We start from the raw sequence: 21,439 nt of genomic DNA, 5'->3' as shown, positions 1-21,439 counted from the left end.
TGCCCTTGACGTATTTGACAGAACAACTTAAAAACATTGATGTTACTTACTTAGTTACTTCTAACAAAATAAAGGTTTTGAAGTACCACATTGACTCGGGAGTATATTTTCAGTGTCTGTTGTCTTGTAGACTTACACGAGAGAGTGAGAAAAAGGGGGTTACTTAGGTTATGGATTGAGTAATAAAAAAAGCATTTGGCATCTTCATATTGGGGTTCAGGAAAGGGGTAATTGAATAATTGACCAATGACTGAGCCCATATAGGTTGTCGTTCATTGAATTGTGGGTTCCTCTGAGTTCTGTGACTGAGGTGTAAGACTGTAAGTAAGTAAGGTCCAACCTGCCTATCAACAACAACATCCAATTTTGGGGTGCATACATAGTTATGTATGTCACTGCATAGAAGAATACCCGCAAGAGTAGTAGTGGTATTCTTACTAACGCTTACAAAATAGTAGACCATTATCTGCATGCATACTTGGTTGGTGTCAATTGCCAAAGAAGAGACATTATAGAGGAAAAAGCATAAGACAGGAGTGGACCCTGTGCCTTCCGCTATTCGATCACAGATTTTTTGAAAAGATTGATACCTTAACTAAACAGTTAGGTGAAATGTCATTAATCGGTTGGAAAAAAAGCTCCGTTAGAAAGTTAGGGAAATATCATTGTTCCAAAAGAAAACACTGTTGGACTTACTAGGGACAGCAGCAGGATCCTCAGTAGAGGAGCTCTGTGCCTGTGGTTCACAATCACGTTCACCCGCCGACTCGGTCCCAGCCTTCTGCTTGCCCCTGGGTTCTGTGGTTCATGTAAGAAATAATAAAGAAAGAGAAAACATTGAGTGCTGTGAAACATAGACAGCAAGCATTTCAAAAACCACTGCTACAACATTAAAAGAAACAAACATTGGTCTACCAAATGACTACTGCCTTGCATGATTCACTGACTAGTGTACTTGGTGAAAACAAATCAAATGTTCCATAAACATTCTGATTGCAGATTACTAAGTAACACAGAGGCAGTAAGACCTGAACAACACCACAGATTCAAGAATGTAAGTAGCCATTTCTTTTTCATTTTTTGCCAGCAAAATACATAGATCGCAAGGAGGAGACAAGCTTAACTTTGTGCATACTAACTAACACGAAATTGTACGTTCATGGCATCATATTTTGTTTTGCTACTGACTGAATGCTACTGCTGCCCTACCCACTCAATAAACAAACTACATCAGTTCTATGGAGGGCTGAGGCAGGGGCAGCTATAGGCTCATGGTGGTCCTGGACTCCTGGCCAGGGAGCGTAGGTGGGGGGCCCGGAAGAGGAGGTCGGGGCGGAGCACGGAGGCCAGTGAAGAGGGGGGAGTCAGGGTGTTTGGAAGTGGAACAGAGCCGGAGGCACCAAATCCCTGCCAGGGGCCGCCACGCAAATATGTATCCATCCTCTGAGGATTATTAAATTAAGGATATATATTGGTGGGGTGGCCCCTGGCGTTTGGTGGCCCTGTGCAGTTGCACAGCTTGAACATGCCTAAATCCGGCCCTGGCTGAGGTAAGAAGAACAAAGTAACTTTTGCATTCATTGCCAGAGGAGTATTATTCATGCAGAAGAGAAGGCCGTGAAAAAAAGATACAATATGCATTGCAAACACGTACAATTATCCATCAACGGCTATTTCACTGACGGACAAAGGAAGGACAAGACTCTATTAATAGCATTAACTAACTTCAGTTCTCTACAATAAAGAAAATCTCACACCAATAAACAGCAAAAGCTAGCGCCAAATTGAACACGCAAGAGTCAGTGAAGATGAAGAAGCGCAGCATAGACCAGTGTCATACAATTACAGTAGATATAATAACGGAATACATCGGAAATGTAACTAGGAGCACCAGTCATTGCGTTACTTATTCAGCCAAGATTTACAAAGATACAACAACAATACTTATACTACTATAGAGATATAGTACACACACTTTTTTTTTGGGTAGCCACTCACCAAGACCCACGACCTCGACGCCAAGCAGGTCCAACAGGTCCTGCTCCCGGTCCAAAATGTCTGCCCAACGGTGGGTCAGCTGGTGGTGGGTACGCCGGATACCGGAGCAGCGGAAGACTGCCCGGCGCACCTTCACCCACCGCCGGAGACGCTCCTCAATATGCTGGTAGCCGGAGCCGGGCCTGCCACCTGCTGCCAACATCAAGGGGAGGTGGCGCTGGATAAAAAAAACAAGGGCAGCCACCTCCTCCTCCCCAAAAAGTTGGCGGGGCCTCACCCCTTGGGGGCGCATTCTGCCGCAAGGCAGCCTAGTTTTTTGGGGCACTGGCGCCTTGCCCTTTGAGCCGCCGCTGCTGCTGGCGCCCTTGACCATGGTTCTGGGTGGAGGGTAGAAGAAAACTAAAAGTTCAAGACAAAAAGGTAGGGGAAAGAAGAAGCAAGGTAAAAGAACAAGAAGGAAGTAAAAAGCAATAGAAAAGTTGTAAAAGTAGAAATAAAATGAAAAATATAAACCTAGGCACAGAGAGAAATAGGTAATAACTAAAGAAAGTTAGAAAAAGTGGGTAAAAAGACAAGGATTAAAGAGATTTTAACAGGATGCAAAAGTAGGCCCAAAACCATAGCCAGAGTGTGTGATCCACAAGATGGCTGCGCCCATCGCGACCGCATGGGTAGGTTCGCGCGATATTTAGCGCGATCACGCACTTTTGTAGTGCGAACGAGAAGATGAGTTCCCGAACATGTCTTGCACAACGCGACCACGTTAATTGTGACCCGGAACAGGAAATAAGGGAACGCAAGCAGGCGGGACAAACCTCTGTGGTAATTTAGCGCGCTAGCCATCCCGAGCATGCAGGCAACGCCCCGAACACGCGCACCGCGCTCCCGAAGACGAAAAACGGCGCGCGAACGGGCCCAGCAAGCAACTCCGCATGCTTGCGGAGCTACGCGTAGTTCGCGGAGTGCAACTACGTCTTCGCGGAGCTCCGCGGAGTCCGACTCCGCGAACTACGCCCAGGGTTAGATAAAAGGCATACCACCCATAAAGGCAGTTCCCCAGATTTACATGGGAATGAGCAGCTGTAACCACACAACCAGACTAACTCGAGTTAGGAGTCGTGATGAGCCGTCACCAGGTATGGTAGGTTACAAAGGCCTTTTCTTTGTTTGTGGTCCATGGGCATACTTCTACCTGCCTCCAGGATGGTATGGAAGTTGCTACTTAGCATCCATCATCCCACAGTTGACCCACTTCACAAAATTAGTGCCAGCAGAAAAAACAAAGATGACACTGGTGAGGGCCAAGAGAACGGCCACTTGGGTGGACCACGTGTTAACAGGTGTTGGGGCAATGGTTCCAATACTAGGCAATATCTATACTTCAGAACGGATACACCAGTTGTCCAGGATGATTGAAGATCTAGCGGACTCTACTACTGATGCCTTAGGAAATATAACAGAAGAGCTCACCTTGATGAGGGCTGTCGTAATTCAAAACCGGATTGCTCTCAATATGATTCTGGCCAAGGAGGGAGGAGTCTGTTCCGTCCTCCATGAGGCATCTTCCCCAGCATCTTCCCTGGCTCAGAGCCAATGCTGTGTATTCATTCCGGATAACAGTGGGAATATAATAAAAGCCATTACAAAAATTAAAGATATAAGTGATGAGGCCCACGGGATACACACAGGTAGTGTATGGGAAGATGTGATGAAGTGGTTCACAGGCTGGGGATCATGGATACTTGAGGCAGTTATAATAGTGGTAGCAGCCCTTTTGACACTGTGCCTCCTGATAATAATATGCCCATCTTGTTGTGCAGCAATTTTCAGGTCCTGTGCCAACTGCACATTCCGGAAAGGTGGTTCACCACACCACACTCATAAGGATGAGGATGAGGGAGAAGAGATGATAAAGATGGAGGACTTCTGATTAACATATGATTTAGTATCAGATTTGGGGATGACGAAGCAGACATTTATATGATACCAAATACATATGTTTTTAGGCCTATAGTCTTCTTTGAACTACTAAAGAAAGACACCAGCAGAAATCCACAGAATGGTTGCACGCTCCATTTTGTGTGTCAAGTCAGTCTCAGTCAGCTGCAACGTGCAGAGCAAACGCAAGGCTTCCGAGAACAAACACGTCAGCTTCCAGCTTTTAGCTTGCTATTGCTAAACCTCATATCTCCAGTAAAAGATGTTGACATGACCTGCCCTAGCTGGTCAAGTACGTGCCAAATCCACGTACACTAGAAACGCAGATTTCACCTTTAGGGAAAAACCCAAATCTGCTCTCGTAGATGACACGTGGGTAACAATATTAGGGTGTAGGCACACTTCGAGCCTTAAAAGGGTATCACACCATATGTGCACTTCACTGATTGGTCTAGCAGGTCATAGCCTGATCCAGATTACGTATGCTATGATGCCCATCCTGTGAGGGCTTATACCTATAAAATGTCTCTGCACTGTCATACCAATTGGGCACTCAGTAAGCTTTGCTGAGGTCTCCGTGCAGCACGTATATTGCATTGTGATTACTTTCTAATTGGGTTCCCAATAAATCTTGCAAACTCAAACATGCTGAGAGCGAATTGTTTATTTTACTGTTGTCATTGATCTTTTTATTTTTGCAGTTAAATACTGAGCTTCAACAATTGCACCAAACACTTAGTATGACATGCAGTGTAGTGTGGCTAGCTGGTCCTTCTCCTCCAGTCAGGTGTATGCTAGCCAGTAATCTTTGTTTGGGCGGCACTGATGGAAATCCCCCATACACTCAAGGGGCGAGGAAAGGCATCACCACCCGGACTTCTCCTCAAATCCAACAGTGCCAATTAAATTCTGTTTTCCCTAGTGCCCCTGTGAACACCAGTGGATCAAGCTACGCATGCCGGCCCTGGGCATATACCAACCCCTGTGCCCCTGGCACCAGCTGCCACCAATGGCCAATATCAGTGAATTGATCCAGTTGGTGGAGTCCACCACTAGTCTTGTGCAGTGTCCTTATTGACGTTGTTCCGCTGCAGCATAGGGATTGCTCATGGCACAGTGTGCGTCACCCACAGGCACTAGCCCTGGGTCTGACACCCCCCCGGGCCTCCTCCGCTGCCCATCCCACATTCTCCTCACCTGTACTTCAACACCATGGCTCATTCCACCACACTCTCAACAAATCTGTGACTCTGCCAGCAGGATAATCAGCCAGGCCTGATTTCACAAGCCTGGGTACATCAGTCGCATTCAATTCCGTTGGGAAACCTCCATGTGCAGGTGATGCAACCCGTCACCCTTAGGTGCAAAGTCAATGCACTCCTGCCACACTAGTTTGGCTCAGCTCAGGGGCATCATCCTCCACAGTGTCTGGACAGCGCCACCCCCTCCGGCCTATGATGCAGAGAGTGGCTGCCCACCATCGGTAATATCCTCCATACGCTCCTGTGTAGTTTTGGCATGTGTCATGCAATGCAGACTTCCCCATGTTGGTGTGCAGGAACGCCTCTCCCCATCTCAGCTCCAAGAAGCACCAGGTGGTCTGCTCACACTGGGCAGTAATGTTTTTAGGTCTCGCCTGAGACAGCTCATGCGCTGTTTCTTCGAGACATTTTGTAAGTGGCTTTTAAAAGTGCCACCAGAGGATTTTGCTGGCCTCCAGCTTGCGTTCACGAGCTGTGCATGTGCACAGCTGCCATCTGTGTTTTTATTGCTGTAATCAGGCTCCTCTGCTTGCAGTCCCTTCCCCCCTCCCTCCTGGTCAGCTTCATTTGTGTCTTCTATTGCTGTGAATCATGCTCCTCTGCTGGCACTCCCCCCTCCCTTCTCCCCCTCCCTCTTCGTCAGTTTCATTTGTGTCTTCTATGCTGTAAATGCTTCCCTGCTCGCACTCCCCTCTCCTTTCTCCCCCTCCCTCTACGCCAGTTTCATTTGTGTTTTCAATGCTGTGAATGCTCCTCTGCTCGCACTCCCTTCTCCCCCTCCCTCTTTGTCAGCTTCATTTGTGTCTTCTATCGCTGTGAATGCTCCTGCTTCCACCAGGCACACACACCATCAGTCATCAGTGCACGCTTTCACCAGGGACACACAACACCAGCCATCAGTGTATGCTTCCACCAGGCGTACACACCACCAGCCGTCAGTGCACGCTTCCAACAGGCGCACACACCACCAGTCGCCAGTGTACACTTTCACCAGGCGCACACACCAGCAACCACCAGTGCACGCTTCCAGAAGGCGCACACACCACCAGCCGTGAGTGCATGCTTCCACCAGGCGCTCACACCACCAACCGTCAGTGCATGCTCTTCCACCGGGAGCACACACCACCAGCCATCAGTGCACGCTTCCACCAAGCACACACACCACCAGCCATCAGCGCACGCTTTTCCACCAGGCACACACACCACTAGCCATCAGTGCATGCTTCCACCAGGCACACACACCACCAGCCATCAGTGCACGCTTTTCCACCAGGCACACACACAAGTAGCCATAAGTGCATGCTTCCACCAGGCACACACATCACCAGCCGTCAGTGTACGCTTTTCCACCAGGAACACACACCACCAGCCGTCAGTGCACGCTTTTCCACCAGACACACACACCACCAACCGTAAGTGCACACTTCCACCAGGCACACACACCATCAGTCATCAGTGCAATCTTCCACCCGGCACACACACCACCAGCCATCAGTGCACGCTTTCACCAGACACACACACCGTCAGCCATCAGTGCACCCTTCCACCAGACACACACACCACCAGCCATCAGTGCATGCTTCCACCGGGCACAAACACCACAACGGTCAGTGCATGCTTCCACCGGGCACACACACCACCAGCGGTCAGTGCACGCTTTCACCAGGCACACACACCGCCAGCCATCAGTGCACGCTTTCACCAGGCACACACACCACCAGCCGTCAGTGCAGCAGGCAGGCTCTTCTCAGAGTTTCTTGGTAAATATGTGTTCTATGCATGGTAGGGAATGGGTCGAGTTTAATTAAACAATACTGAGTATGCAGGTGCAGGGCACGAACTGTGTGAGTGAGTCATGCTACCTGGGGCTCCCTCACACCACACTTGTAAATTGCGCCGGCTCCAGGCTTTTCCTTATTTGCAAATTATGGCGCATTCGCACAGCTAGGCAGCCCCCACACCTCTGGGAATTAATGCTTCCTACAACCAGAATGGAAACAACATTCAGAGCAATGAAAACAAGTTAATTTGATGCAAAGAACTGTTAACAAAAACCAACTTAAACAAAACAGCAACAAAAAACAACAAGCATTGGAATAGCCAATAGTTCTCACTTTTTGCACCCTTTAAGTATTTAGTTATGCAACAGAATATCCTTGGTGCAATAACACCAACTATTGCATGGCTAAACACTTATAAATTGCCAAAGGCGAGACCTATTGGCTATACTAATGCTTGTTTTATTTGGCCCTCATTCCGCCAGCTTTCTTGCTGGTGTTACTCTCATCCCTCAGAAGAAGAAAGGAGGGGAAGATGAGCACAACCACACAAAGATTACTGCTGTTTGCACATTCCTCTCTCTTCCATTTCGACTTGATGGGTGGAGCCAGGACCTCCAGCATATGTGGCTTAATCATTGGACCCGCTTACTGTTGTTTCCATTCTACAAACATTGCCCAAACTTTCTCCAGACTTTTAACATCACAAATAATAGCCATCTGGCTCATATAGTTAATGATTCTGAGGCAGTCAGCAAACAGTGGGGGATTTTCAGATTTCCAAAGCCTGCATATCTCCTGCCTCGCCAACAAGATCACATAAAAAACAAATGTAGTTGAAACTGGATTTAATCGTATACAAACTTCTCGTTACAGCCCAGAAAATATGAGTTGAGGGCTTACCTTGATCTGTTGACCAGTCACTTCCTTTAAAAAATTACATACTGATGTCCAATAGGGCATGATCTTTATACACTGCATAAACTTATGAAGGTCATCCGCTGAAGCAAACATACATCTTGGACATGCATATGTATTGCCAGTGACTCTTGAGAGCTTCGCCGGAGACCAGTTTACACTGTGTATAGTAAATAAGTGAATTTGCTTAAGTGAGGCGGTTTTCACCACTACCCTTAAGGTGGAAAAACAATCATGCCACACTCACTTTAGATCTCCTTCCCCAAACCCATCTACCCGCAGGTTCAAAATATCTGACACGCCCTTATCATCCACCTCTAGAAGGGCCTAGTACCAGTATACGACTTCCTTTCTTTGTGGACCATTCTCATTACCTGTTCCATCCAAGACTCCTCATCCACTTCAACCCACTGTTGAGTGGCCTACCAAGAGCGTAACTGGTAGTATTTAAATCTCGTTAATTGACCCTTGGTGCAATTACTTAAAACTGCCCAGCTCACTAAACTTGGTCCTGTTCTGAGGTCTGCCAAGTAATGTAACCATGCAGATTTTAAGGGCTAACTAAGCTGATCCATCTGACAGGCAGGAGTACCCGAGGGGTCTCAAATCAGTGCCCAGGAACAATAGTATGGTATCCCCAACCTCCTATGACAATGTACCCATTATATTAAGGCGATTTTAAGGATCTTCAACCTCCCCTTTTTTAAATATTTTGGGTCTCCATATTTAAATAGGAAGTGACACTGACCTTGACTTAAATTCCTAAGCGCTGCCTCAAAAAGTAACCACACTGGTGACCTATGTGGCCAGTTTGCTAACATACGGAATTTCTTGAAATGGAAAGTGTAACAGTATATAAGCAGATCTGGTAGGGCCAATCCTCCCACATCCAACCTCCTCCTCAATTTTTTCCATGATATTCTGGCTCCCTTTGAGGCCCAAGTAAAACTACCTATTTTCCGCTGGAGTTTAGCTATTTCCTCCTTCCAAAATGTTAAAGGAATGGAATAAAAAAGAGAGGTGATTTTAGGGAGGACAATCATCTTAATCAGATTGACTCTGCCAGATATATTTAAAGGTAGGTTAGCCCATCTTACTAATAATCTCCCAAATTCCTGGCTCACTTTTTTCCAGTTAACGCTAGGGATTTCTTTGAGTTTCCTTGTGATTGAAATGGCAAGATGTCTCATTTGGGATTTAGTCCCCGAGTACTATTGGTCTGGTTTCAATTAACCCTGGGCGAATTACTACGCTACACTCGCATAGTTTGCACAGTTTGATCCACTTCACATTACGTGAATGGCACGTAGCACAGTGCAAACATGCATAGCGTAGTGCAGCAGAATTTTTTTGTTCGCTCGCGGTCCTCGACGTCAAGTTGTCGACCGCGAGCGAGCAAAATGACATCCCGGCGATACTTTTTCCTTGTTCGCGATCAGCAACATCAAGATGCTGATCGCGAGCATGGAAAATAAACCTCCTGGTGAGATTCTCAACGCAGGAGGTCAGGTTTCTCATTGCGAGTGGTCGCGTATGCTCGGGACTGCTCACGATGAGAAATTACCAGACCGCGTTGAGAACGCTGCTGCTCGAGTAGAAATCTACTCGAGCGGCAGAAAACAACTGCTTGCACTGTGCAATATGAGGTTTGCATTGATTGCACAGTGCACCACGCAGTTCGCGTGGCTCGCGAAGTGCGAAGTGCACTTCGTGTAGCTACACATAGTGCTACTACGCGAACTACGCCCAGGGTTAGTTTCAATCCATAATTTCAGTCTTATCCACGTTAACCTTATACCCCGATATCCTGCCAAAGCTCTGTGCCTTGGCGATTAGGTTGGGGATTGTGGCCTGCGGGTTGGTGGTGTAGAGGATCAAATCATCCACATATAAAGCCAATTTCGCCACATACCTGGCTGATTTGAAGGGAGAAATAGTGGGATCTGCTCTAATAGAATTTGCAAAGGGATTAACATATAGGAAGAGAAGCGGAGACAAGGGGCAACCCTGTCTCGTACCCCTGATGGTATCAAACCAGTCAGACAGTTCTCCGTTAACCAGAACCCTGGCTCTAGGGAGGCGATATGAGTTTTGTACGACCTTCACCATATTCTGTGGAAAACTAAAGCCTTTTAGAGTTTCCCAGAGGTATGCCCAATGCACTTGATCGAAAGACTTTGCTGCATCTACAGCCACTACAGTCAAAGGCAAATTATGGGCCTCTGCCACATCAATAGCCCCATCATCAGATAGGTAAGCTCTTTGAGCTGCCTCTCCTGGGATAAAACTTCTTTGGTCTGAATGTAAAACTCCCCTAATGACCTGTGCTACTCTAACTCTAGAGGCTACAATCCCTGAAAAGATCTTGTAGTCAGTGTTCAAGAGCAATATTGGTCTATATCAGGGGTACTCATTGTACGGCCCTCGGGCCGCAAGTGGCCCAGCAAGCCTCCCCTGGCGGAACAATAACCTTGAGACATCCATGTTTTATTTTAAAGAATGTCAGCAAACACCCCTGCGGCAGCGCGACTCAGAGACTTCAGAGACTCTGCTGCTTTCTGGGGGCCGGGCGATTCCCGGCATAGTCAGAGTGGGGCTGCAGGGGCGCTAAGAGGAGAACAAAGCCTCATTAACATTCAAATGGTTTTTGAAAGATCTGTGAAGTGCTTGGGTCCGGCTGTGTGTGTGCCTGGAAGCTGTCTCACCCGTCGCCGGTTTTGTAGCTTGAGTGTAAGAGAAGTTTGCATTTAAATAATGCTTGGTGGACATCTCTCAGTTGTACAGAAAGTAAAATAATTTAATTTCAGTGTAAGAGTGGCTTACATGTTACTGATGCTTCAGCAAAGCAGTTTCACAGGAGGCAAAAATTATTGACACTTTTCAAAGGAAATGTGCAAGGTGCACATTGGGGATAGTGCAGACAGCAAAATAGCAAATAGAAAAGGGAACGAGAACACACAGTGCAACCTTCCAAAATAGGAAGCAGAAAAGGGAACAAAGACACACAGTGCAAGCTTCCTTGACACGCAAAACCAGCAGCACCAGTGCATACTTTTCTCACGGAAAACTACACATGTTTGAACAGACAATTCAGGCGACAGGCTCACTGTTATTTACCCATTTATGTGTTGCTAAATTTCTTCTGCTTTCATCAGTGGATTTTTAAATAAAAACGATTTCTTTTCAAAGGTTTCCACTATCATGTTCCCAAATTTTGGTATGTATTATCATGGGCATCAGCAGTGCAGTCTTCTTTCACCCACAAGATACTGCTGGCAGCAGAAGTGGTAAGATGAATCTCACTTACATTTTCTAGAAATATTTTGTATGTATACCTAGTCCCAGGTAGACAGAGGCAGACAGAGGGCAAGCGAGGGAGGGAGGTAGAGGGAGGGAGACAGGGAGGGATGGGGAGGGTGGGAGACAGATAGAGAGGGAGGGAGGGAAAGGGAGGGAGAGTGAGGGAGGGAGGGAAAGGGAGGGAGAGCGAGGGAGGGAGGGAGACAGAGGGAAGGAAAGGGAGGGAGAGGGAGACAGAGGGAGGGAGGGAGACAGAGGGAGGGAGGGAGGGAAACGGAGGGAGGGAGGGAGAGGGAGGAAGATGGAGGGGAAAGGGAGGTAGAGGGAGACAGAGGGAGGGAAAGAGAGGGAGAGGGAGACCGAGGGAAAGGGAGGGAGAGGGAGATAGAGGGAGGTGGGAGAGGGAAACAGAGGGAGGGGGAAGGAGGGAGGGAGGGAGACAGAGAGGGAGGGAGGGAAAGAGAGGGAGAGGGGGAGGAAGAAAGGGAGAGGGAGACAAGAAAGGGAGAGAGACAGAGAAAGGGAGACAGAGTGAGGGAGGGAGACCTCAGAGTGAAGGAAAGGGAAGAAGAGAGAGGGAGACAGAGGGAAGGAGGGTGAGGGAAGGAGAGAGAGAGAGACAGAGGGAAGGAGGGAGAGGGAAGGAGAGAGAGGGAGACAGAGTGAGGGAGAGGGAAACAGAGTGAGGGAGAGGAAAACAGAGAGAGAGAGAGGGAGACAGAGAGAGAGAGAGGGAGACAGTGAGAATAAGTGAGACAGAGGGAGAGAGGGAGTGAGAGGGAGTAAGACAGTCAGAGTGAGTGAGACAGAGGGAGACAGAGAGACAGAGGGAGAGAGAGGGAGAGAGGGAGAGAGAGGGAGAGAGAGAGAGAGGGAGGGAGAGAGAGGGTGAGAGAGGGATGGAGAGGGAGAGAGAGAGAGGGAGGGAGAGAGAGAGAGAAAGAAAAATAACGAGAGAGAGATATGTGTGTCTGCCAGCTCTGGTTGCTCAGTGGACAAAAGCGTCCACTGCAGGGACCTGTGATCAACATCATGGTCACAGTTTTCTTGTTGTTGATCTAGCCCCGCCCCCTCCCCCACTGACCCCGCCCCCACCGGTGCGGCCCTCGGACACAAACCACACTGTAAATTTGGCCCCCAAGAGATAGTTTGTGAGTACCTATGGTCTATATGAATCAGCTCTTACCGGTCTTTATTTAGTTTCAAGGTTAGGACTACTGTTACATCTAACCAAGATAAGGGTGCACCCACACCCTCTATATATACTGCATTAAATGCATCTTTCAAAGATGGAAATTATTTTTCTATAATTTGGTTGTAGATCTCAACTTTAAGGTCATCTGGCCAGGCCGTTTTTCCTGCCGACATTCTCCTGCATTGTGCCCTAATTTCTTCCTCCATGATCTCTGCCTCTAAAACTCTCTTTTGCTCCCTTGTTAATTGTGGATGGTCCATCTCCTTTAACAAAGCCTCTATACAATCTTTTCTTGGCTATATATTTTCTCTATATAGGGTACTCATATACCTTCGAGCTTCTCCCCTAATATCTGCATTTGTATTAAATATCCCCCCAGTCTCTGTATTCATCATATTCAAAATCGAGTTTCTGGCCTTATCAGCTTTACCCTTTCATGCCAAAAGCAAACTACATCTTTCGATATAAGAGAAGTGCTGGAGCTTGCCAACTTTCAAGCTGTCAAGTATCTAACTGTGCTTGATATTCTGCCTGCAGCTCTTCCAGTTTCCTGCTAAGCACTGGTACCCTGACAGAACCCCCAAGCGAGGCCTTCTGGAGATCACTTTCTCCATAATTTCTGTGATACTCTCCTCCTCTCTCTGTCGTGCGGCCCTCCTCTTACCAATCGTTATGGAGCTTATTTCTGCTCTTAAAAGCATCCCAGACTATTTGTAATCCATAAGAGCCCCTATTACGCAGAAAAAAGTCAGCTGTCTTTTCCGCTAAATCGAGTGTCACTCCCTCATCTAACAGGATAGTCCTATCCAGGATCCACCTTCTTTGCCCCATTTGTTGACAATGTTTTAAGGGTAGGACCACCAGAAAAGGGTCTGAAATTACTGCGGAGGTATGATTTACAGCCTCAACCTCCCCATTCAGTACCTAAAAAGTAATCAATGCGGAATGATGGCCATATTTTCTGCTGTAGAATGTGAAAACTCTGACTGCCCCTTCCCTTCTGCACCAAATATGTACGACATTAAGTTTAGTCATAATGTTTTTAAGTCTGGCTGAAGTCTTGGGGGAACGAACATACTTTGCTTTTGATGTTCTATCTAGCTATTTATTTAATTCTATATTAAAGTCCCCCCCAAGTATTATCGGGCCGTGGTCCCCATCATACAGGATTCCAACTTTAGTAAAGCATCTGGTACGTCATTATTTGGACCATAATAAATTGCACATGCTATTAGCATTCCCTGATTCACTATACTGGCCACCAGCCATCTACACAAGTCATAGTTTAATGGCCTTATTCCTGGATTGTTTCTGATAATCAGGGCCAAACCTCTAGTACTGCCTCTCTAATCCGAACATATAACATCCTGTACCTACTGTGACTTAATAAAGCAGGACCCACACTCCGTCCGTTCTAAATGGGTCTACTGGAGCAAAATTATATGTGCCTTGCTATTCTTGAGGTATTCTGCCACTCACAGCAGCTTCTTCTTAAACCTCAAACCATTAATGTTCCAGGATATAAACTGGACTATGTTTAGCTTATTCATGCTTATATCCCCAAACCCTAAGCCATTTTAGCTCTCCCTGCAGGTGCTCTTGTATAGACGACATAGGCTGATAAAACCCTAAAATTATATTAAACTGACTAGAATTTGATGAGAAGAGGAAACATGTCTATCTTTTTTCCCATGCTCCCTCTATTCTGTGCACCACTTCACCCCCCGTGGAACTTCCTTTCCTATTCTTAGGCGATAGAATCTGCCCTTTGTGACCTCCCTCCCAAAGAGAGATTCTCAAAGTGCACTAAACTAAAACAGAAAAAAACAAATTAAACTGGCTACTCATTATATTTCTCTAATTCATATTGTTGAGAAACTATCACACTTCGTGGGGACCATTACAAGCCCGAGTTGGAGGTAGCGACTGCGGTGTCCTCCATCTGAACTATGAAGACATCAACTCCCTTGAGTTTGCTGATATTGTGCATCTTGTTTTGCCAAATGATTTGTAACATGGTGTCTCTGCCACACAGGTCATTCATCCTGCTACCCAACTCCCATTGCTTCTGTGCAGTTCTCTTCCCAATGTCCGACCGTACGTTATAGTTAAAGTACTTGAACTTCAGGGATCTCTCCTTCAGAGCACGTCCCAGCACCCGTTCTTTAACAGCAAAGGTGAGAAAATGAATCAGAATTTTCCTGGGAGTCTTCCTAATGGGGTTTAGTTTGAAAGGGTCCCTGTGGACTCTGTGAATTTCATTCTCAAGATCCAGATCTGCCTATCTTGCAAAATCCCCTCACTCAGAAGTTTGCAAATAAAGCCTTTTATATCACCGTTTTCTGTGCCTTCCGGGATACTGAGAACTCTCAAGTTATTGCTCCTAGATTAAGTCTCAAGCCCTTTCAGGTCATCTTGCAAGGTTTTATTCTGGGATTTCAGAACCTCGATATCCTGGGTATTCCGAGTCATTCCTGTTGACAAAAACCTAACCTCTCCTTCGAGGAGTACATTGCGTTGTGCGTTATGGTCCAGCTTTTCCTCTAGCATCAGACATTTTTCTTGGACATTCTTTTGATTGGTCTCTGATATCTTGAATTTCCTAAGAATGTCCTGCATCAAACACCCACTTCGCCCTTCCACCTCCTTCACATTCCCTTTAGAAGTGAAAAGTAATTGTGTAGAGAGAGCTTTTTCCATTAGGTGTACCTGCTGAAAATGCCAAAACTGTATGTTTTTGCCAGCACCCTCTTCCCCTACCCGTGTCTGACCCCAACTGCCAGAGTTCTCGACCTACCAGATACCATTCCTGGGCCCCATAGCCTTCTATGTATTCTCCTCGAGGTGCTGTGATTCTTCCGCCAGTTGCCGCCCAGTGCTGACTCTGCAGAGCCTCACCCGGAAACCGGCAAGTGCTGCTGCTGCTACTGCGCAGGATATCTTCCAGAGAGCTGCCACTAAACACCCATGTTGTCTTGCATCCAGACCCATACACACCGCAGCTTCAAGGAGGGGGGAAAAAGATGAAAAACGCCCTCAGCCAACGCACTCACAACCTCCAAGAACAATCAGAGAACGCAACCTCCGAAATCACTTCAAGTGTACAAGTAAGTTCCTCATTCTGCAGCTAACATATTCGATACGGGAGCTCCTGTGACCGGCGTTAGTCTGCCACCATGGTCCCCCTCACTGCCCACACTAGGCAGCAAAGTGTCTCCATGGAACCTGCCAGACGTCACCACCAGGTAAGGATGATCGCAGATGCCTCAATGTCCAAAGCCGCGGCCCACAGGCTCGGCCCACATGCAGCCCACCTCCACTATCAGGCCACAGTGACTCAATAGCACTGCTACCTCCCACTCTGGGTCTGTGCTGCAGGCCCAGCGAGGCCTCCAGGCCCCTGAGACTATCTGTGCTCCCAGCAATTAGCTGCCAGGGTGTCTAATGGATGTCGCAATGAAAAGTTCTTCATTGCTGTTTTCCACCAGTGATGCACCACTTATCATTCCTGAGGGCCTGATTCAGCACTTCCTCATCCCCTGGAACTCTGGGTGGTCATCCTGGCTGTTGGGGGGCTGGTAGATTATTTACATATGCTGAGTCCTGGCTCCTCCATTCTGCATTCTGGTGATTCTAATATCTTCTTATTCCGTTGAGACACATTTGTATGCTATTTCTGCCTCTAGATGTTGAGAAGTGACATTGGGATGACTAACATGAGCTCATTTCCACAAATTGGCCAGCTGTCATGTTTTTCACTTTCACGTCCTAATTTTACTCACCCTGATGTTATACTTTGGGATGATATTCACAGCCACTAGCTTATCATAACGTCATGTAATGACATTTTGTAAATACATCACAAACATGGGGTCTGGTATTGGCAATATATAATGGATAGAAAATTGGCGCTGAGCAATGAAACTTTGGCTTGGCGGCAATTATTGTCAAAATACCCCCTTACTGTCTGTTGACAACCTAAAAAAATAAAAACAGACAGGCACATGACTAAAGTGTGTCATGGGTACCAACAGGTTTGTCTAAAAGTGGCAAGTAACATAAAACTAATTACAGCATCAAAGGCCGATGAATTTGTGCAAGACGTATCACGATAAACATGGTAGTACAATGAAGTGGCATCACCTCCTTCTGGAATTCCACTACAACATGTCAAAAAAGATTGCATAATGTGTGTAGCCTGGGGATGTCTAACTACTGCATATGGCAACATATCTTGCCATTTGCAATCATAGTTGATGACAAATCATACAATACATCATATGATAGATGGTCATGTCACATACAGTTGTATCTCGCCAGGAATGTACACAATACTCATGAACACACACACAACTCAAACATGTGTGGCATATCATTTGAACCCGCCATCTACTCACACATTGCTGATGACTCATAGCGGGCCATAACCCAAATATAGCTGAAGCATGCTGGACACATACAATTCCTAATGCATGTAAAGGGTCAAGTCTAAGGTGTGTCTAAAATGATCTGGTCAACATTTACCAGTGAAAGTGACATTGATCAAATCAACGTGACATAATGTTCAAGTCAAAATTAGGCACATGCACATGCTCCATTTTGCATGAGAGGGGGATGCTAAGTGTATTTCAGTGGCTCTTGCGCTGTAACATATCTTGCATGATGTTGCTGAAGCAGATTTAGTCATCTGAGACAGTACACAAATATGTAATGGCTCAGATAAGTGGTCTTGAGAATGGAGATACAATGTGAGAGACATAGCATGAACCTTTCAGTATGCAAAGAAAATGGTGAATGCATGTGGCAGCACACATTGACACATCTTCTCAAGATAAAGCTTTGTCAGGGGCAAGCGATGAGGATAGGTCTGAGTCAGATGTTTTGTAACATTCATCCAAATATTGCTTTGCCTTGTTTTAACAAGCAGGGAAGATGCACGTTTACCAAATATGTATGGGGCTAGCATGTTTAAGCCCTTGTGGTGTTGTTGAACCATCAGGGCAGTCCATGTTACGGAATATGTGTGCCATCTACAGAGGGCAAATGTTCTTCCTACAACATAAATACAAACCACACAATATCAATCAGTGTCACAAAATAACACACCACATAATTACACTCTACTCAATACAATATAAATACACGCCACACAACACTCAAAACCACATAAATACACTCTACTAAATGCAACATACACCCCACATAATACCACTCAATACCACATATTTTCATGCCACATAATTACACTCTACTTAAAACAAAAAAAATACAAACCCCATATTATCAATCAGTGTCACATAATAACACACCACATAATGACACTCTACTCAATAAAATGTAAATACTCCCCACACAACAACACTCAAAACCCCTACTAAATGCAACATACACTCCACATAATACCACTAAGTACCACATATAACACTTTTTATTAGAACTTTTCTACATAAAACATGTAAGCCATAATACTTTACAACATAGCCAAAACTTCAAAATAAACACATACAGTCTCAAAACCGAGACCTATTGGCTATGCCAATGCTTGTTAGTGAAGTCACAATCAGACTGTTCCATTAATGTGAACCAAAAAAAAAAATATAGCTCAGACATTTGGAGGTCACAAATTGAATAAATTGCTATCTGTAATGTATGGTTAAATATTTTAATTATATAAATTGTGCTGGGAGGAAAGAAGAATAAGATATATGCGATCAAAAATGATACAGGAGTGCTTGTCACCTTAGGTATGAAGAGACATCTTTTGGTTCTGAATTGAAGAGCAAGACGCAGTTTGCACCACAAAAATGTATATCTGTATGTGAACAATGTAAAAATGAAGAGTGGAACACAATATGATTAATGTTCTACTGCAAAACAAGTACACATGAGTAAGGGACAGATTTTATCGTGCAATTAAAGTATCGCCATCGGCCCACAGAACAGTCCGTCGTACAATAAGTTTTACTATGCCTCTGAGGTGTGCAATTAATGTTTTAAGGAAGGCAGTGAGTGGCCCAGGTGCAGGCAGAAATGGGTGCTGAGGGTTTACATGGCCGGCATGAGCTTCCTGTTGAACTGCATTTGAATGAGCCAATGCTTGAGGGTCACGTCAGGAAGCAGTCATAATGCAACAAGTATGCGAGAATCAGACGAGCAAGTGAAGGTGAAGGTGAGGGGTGTGAAACTAAAATGGCCTCTAGGTAACAAACTCCCTGCTCAATGCTATCACAATCTGAACACCTCGAACATACACAACCGCTGACGTACTGATTTGGAGTAATTAAAGTGCTCTGTACGGATCTATGTACAAACAAGCATTGATGAAGGATTTGAAATCTGAGTCACGTGACACTAAACCCTCACTGTCTACATGCCCTCACCAACCCAGGTGCAACCTGCCAAAATGCATCAGAGAAAAGGAACCAGGAATAGGGAACCATGTTGAATTCAGGATTATAAATACCGATTTCAGATATTATGACACATTTCAAGCCAAATCCTTAAAATAGGTGAGATATACCCAACCCTGAAAACACCTGTCTCCGGGCAAATTGTATTTAGTGAGTGTGGCAAATACTTCTCTTTTTACGTGACCACAGGGTGGCAGCACAAGTACTCCATGGGCAAACGAGGGATACAAATCTTGCTGCACTCCGAGATGTGTAGTTAACTGTCAACTTTGAAGATTACCGTGTAGTGAGCATCATTACAGAGCGATTCAGGCTAAGTCTCAAGGGCGGATGGGCCTTGGGGCACTGTCTACAATGGAAACCCGCTTTTTTTTTCTGTGGAGTACTTTTACCGCCTGTTTGGTACAGTATCACTCTCATTGTACAGGGTGATTACAAGCAGATGTGTGTGAGCTCTCAAACACGTTTACTTGAATGCACACAATATATATTCAAGAAAAAAAAAAGCAGTGCGTGCCTCGCTCCTCACTTACTGAAAACCATGACTTGAAGAAACGGTTCACAACATATCTTTCCTTCTTTCATTTTGTTGCTTCCCTGTGAAATGGATCCAAAAAATAACCAGTGCGCCTCGCGCTGAAAGTAAAAAAAACTTTTAAAAAATTAGATGGGAAAGGAGGAGTGTAAAGACCGGATTCTCAGGACAGGCAGCTCACCAACCGTGGCTAACCCAGTCATCACGTAACGGCACTCTTCTCAGGCCACTATTTACAAGATATCAAGAATACTCACCTGAGAAGGTGAAAAAGGGCTATTTACAAGCCTATGTAGTCAAACATACTACTAACATCTAAGGAATTCCATATCTTATCCTATACTTACCTCATCTTATATTCTTTAACGTCTCCCGACGATATCTTAACGTCACCCGACGATATCTTCTATATTTATAGTCCCGTAAGACTCTTATCTTTAATGTCAACCCAACGATATCTTTAACGTCACCCGACGATATCTTTAACGTCACCCAACGATATCTTTAACGTCACCCGACGATATCTTTAACGTCACCCGACGCTAACTTTAACGTTACCCGACGATATCTTTAACGTCACCTGACGATATCTTTAACGTCACCCGACGATATCTTTAACATCACCCGACGATATCTTTAACGTCACCCGACGGTATCTTTAACGTCACCCGACGATATACACTAATGGGGATACTAATGGGGATTCACCCTTAAGAGTTATTTCCCAAATGAAGTTCACACTCTCCCCCAATCATCAGTTACCTTTGCAAAAGGGCATATCCCATCCTTCTGTATGTCAGCACCTGGTTAAAAAGAAAGGTTAATCTCATTCATGAAAACAACATTCAAAGATATTTGTCATTAAATCTTTATTCTACAATCAAGCATCACAGAATGAGCAAAAGACACATGAATTAAGTTAGTCGCTACCTATAACCTAAACGGGAATAAACATGAATAGTTAGATGTATTCTACACTAAGCTCAGAACGCCTCACCTTAGACGTGTGTCTTTCCATTTCAGCAGGGGAGCTGGCCCCTCTCTCTCTCGCTTGGTCTTTAATGTGCTTGGGACTCTGCTCTCCCTCTATGGCTCACGAATACACGTCTGCACCGCTACGCCTCATCTACGCTGCCATGGTTCCAGGATACTCAAACCCTCTTCTGAACTTAGTCTCTGCCACTCCTGTATGATGCCACTGCAGGATTCTCAATCACTCTCTCTCTCCGTTTCAGGGTTTCAATTAGCTGATGGTATCAATCGTTATGCACCAGCCTTCGGACCAATTTCTTCAGTCTTCTCCACACGCTGCTCTCTCTCAGTCTCCCTACTCCCCCTTGATAATATAGAGCTCACTTTCTCTATGGAAAATTCCGGTATTAGGCCGACTCCCATCGAATTCCTGTACCAGTCCCCGGCTCCCTTCGCCTTCCACAGTGGCCACTTGCGTATTGCATCTAGAGCCGGGGAGACAAACACATCTCTTCGATAAGGGCCAGTCTTGACCGGTTCCTCTCTAGCGAACAACAGGATGAATTCTAAACATTACCTTTACACTGCAAGCGCCTCTGACAGTCGAGGCAGAAATACGAAATGACTTCTCTCTAGCTTTCAGGCCTGTAGGCCCGAGAAAACGATTAAAGGCACTAAACCCTGTCAAAGCACATAGTTAAGCCCTACAAATGAACGCAAATGCAACTAGGACTGAAATGGTAGTGGAATATAGTCACCACCAGTCTGAAAATAGACTAAAATGACCCTGTCGCTACAAGGAGGCAGCAGGGGGAGGGGAGTGAGGAGGGGGCCTGCGCCTGTTTTTCTTGCGGGAGTGAGCAGGAAGCATATGTTAAAGCTCGCTCCCGCAAGGGAATCACCAAACGTACATGCCTTGCATTCAAAGCAATGCAACGCGTGCACGTTTTTGGCCTGAAAAGCAAATCAATTGCAAAAAGTATTTTTCCTAAGCAGCGCATGCGCGCTGCATAGGCAAGACCTAAAAATGACCTGCCTAGCTCCAACACAGGCACTCTAGCACCATTGTGCAAGTGTGCCTGCATTAACCTCTTAAGTGCTGCGCCTATACCAGCGGCCGACTGCACCACTAC

This window comes from Lissotriton vulgaris, chromosome 4_1, assembly GCF_964263255.1.
Source record: "Lissotriton vulgaris chromosome 4_1, aLisVul1.2, whole genome shotgun sequence".
Lineage (NCBI taxonomy): Eukaryota > Metazoa > Chordata > Amphibia > Caudata > Salamandridae > Lissotriton > Lissotriton vulgaris.
Note: the sequence above shows the minus strand (reverse complement) of the source record.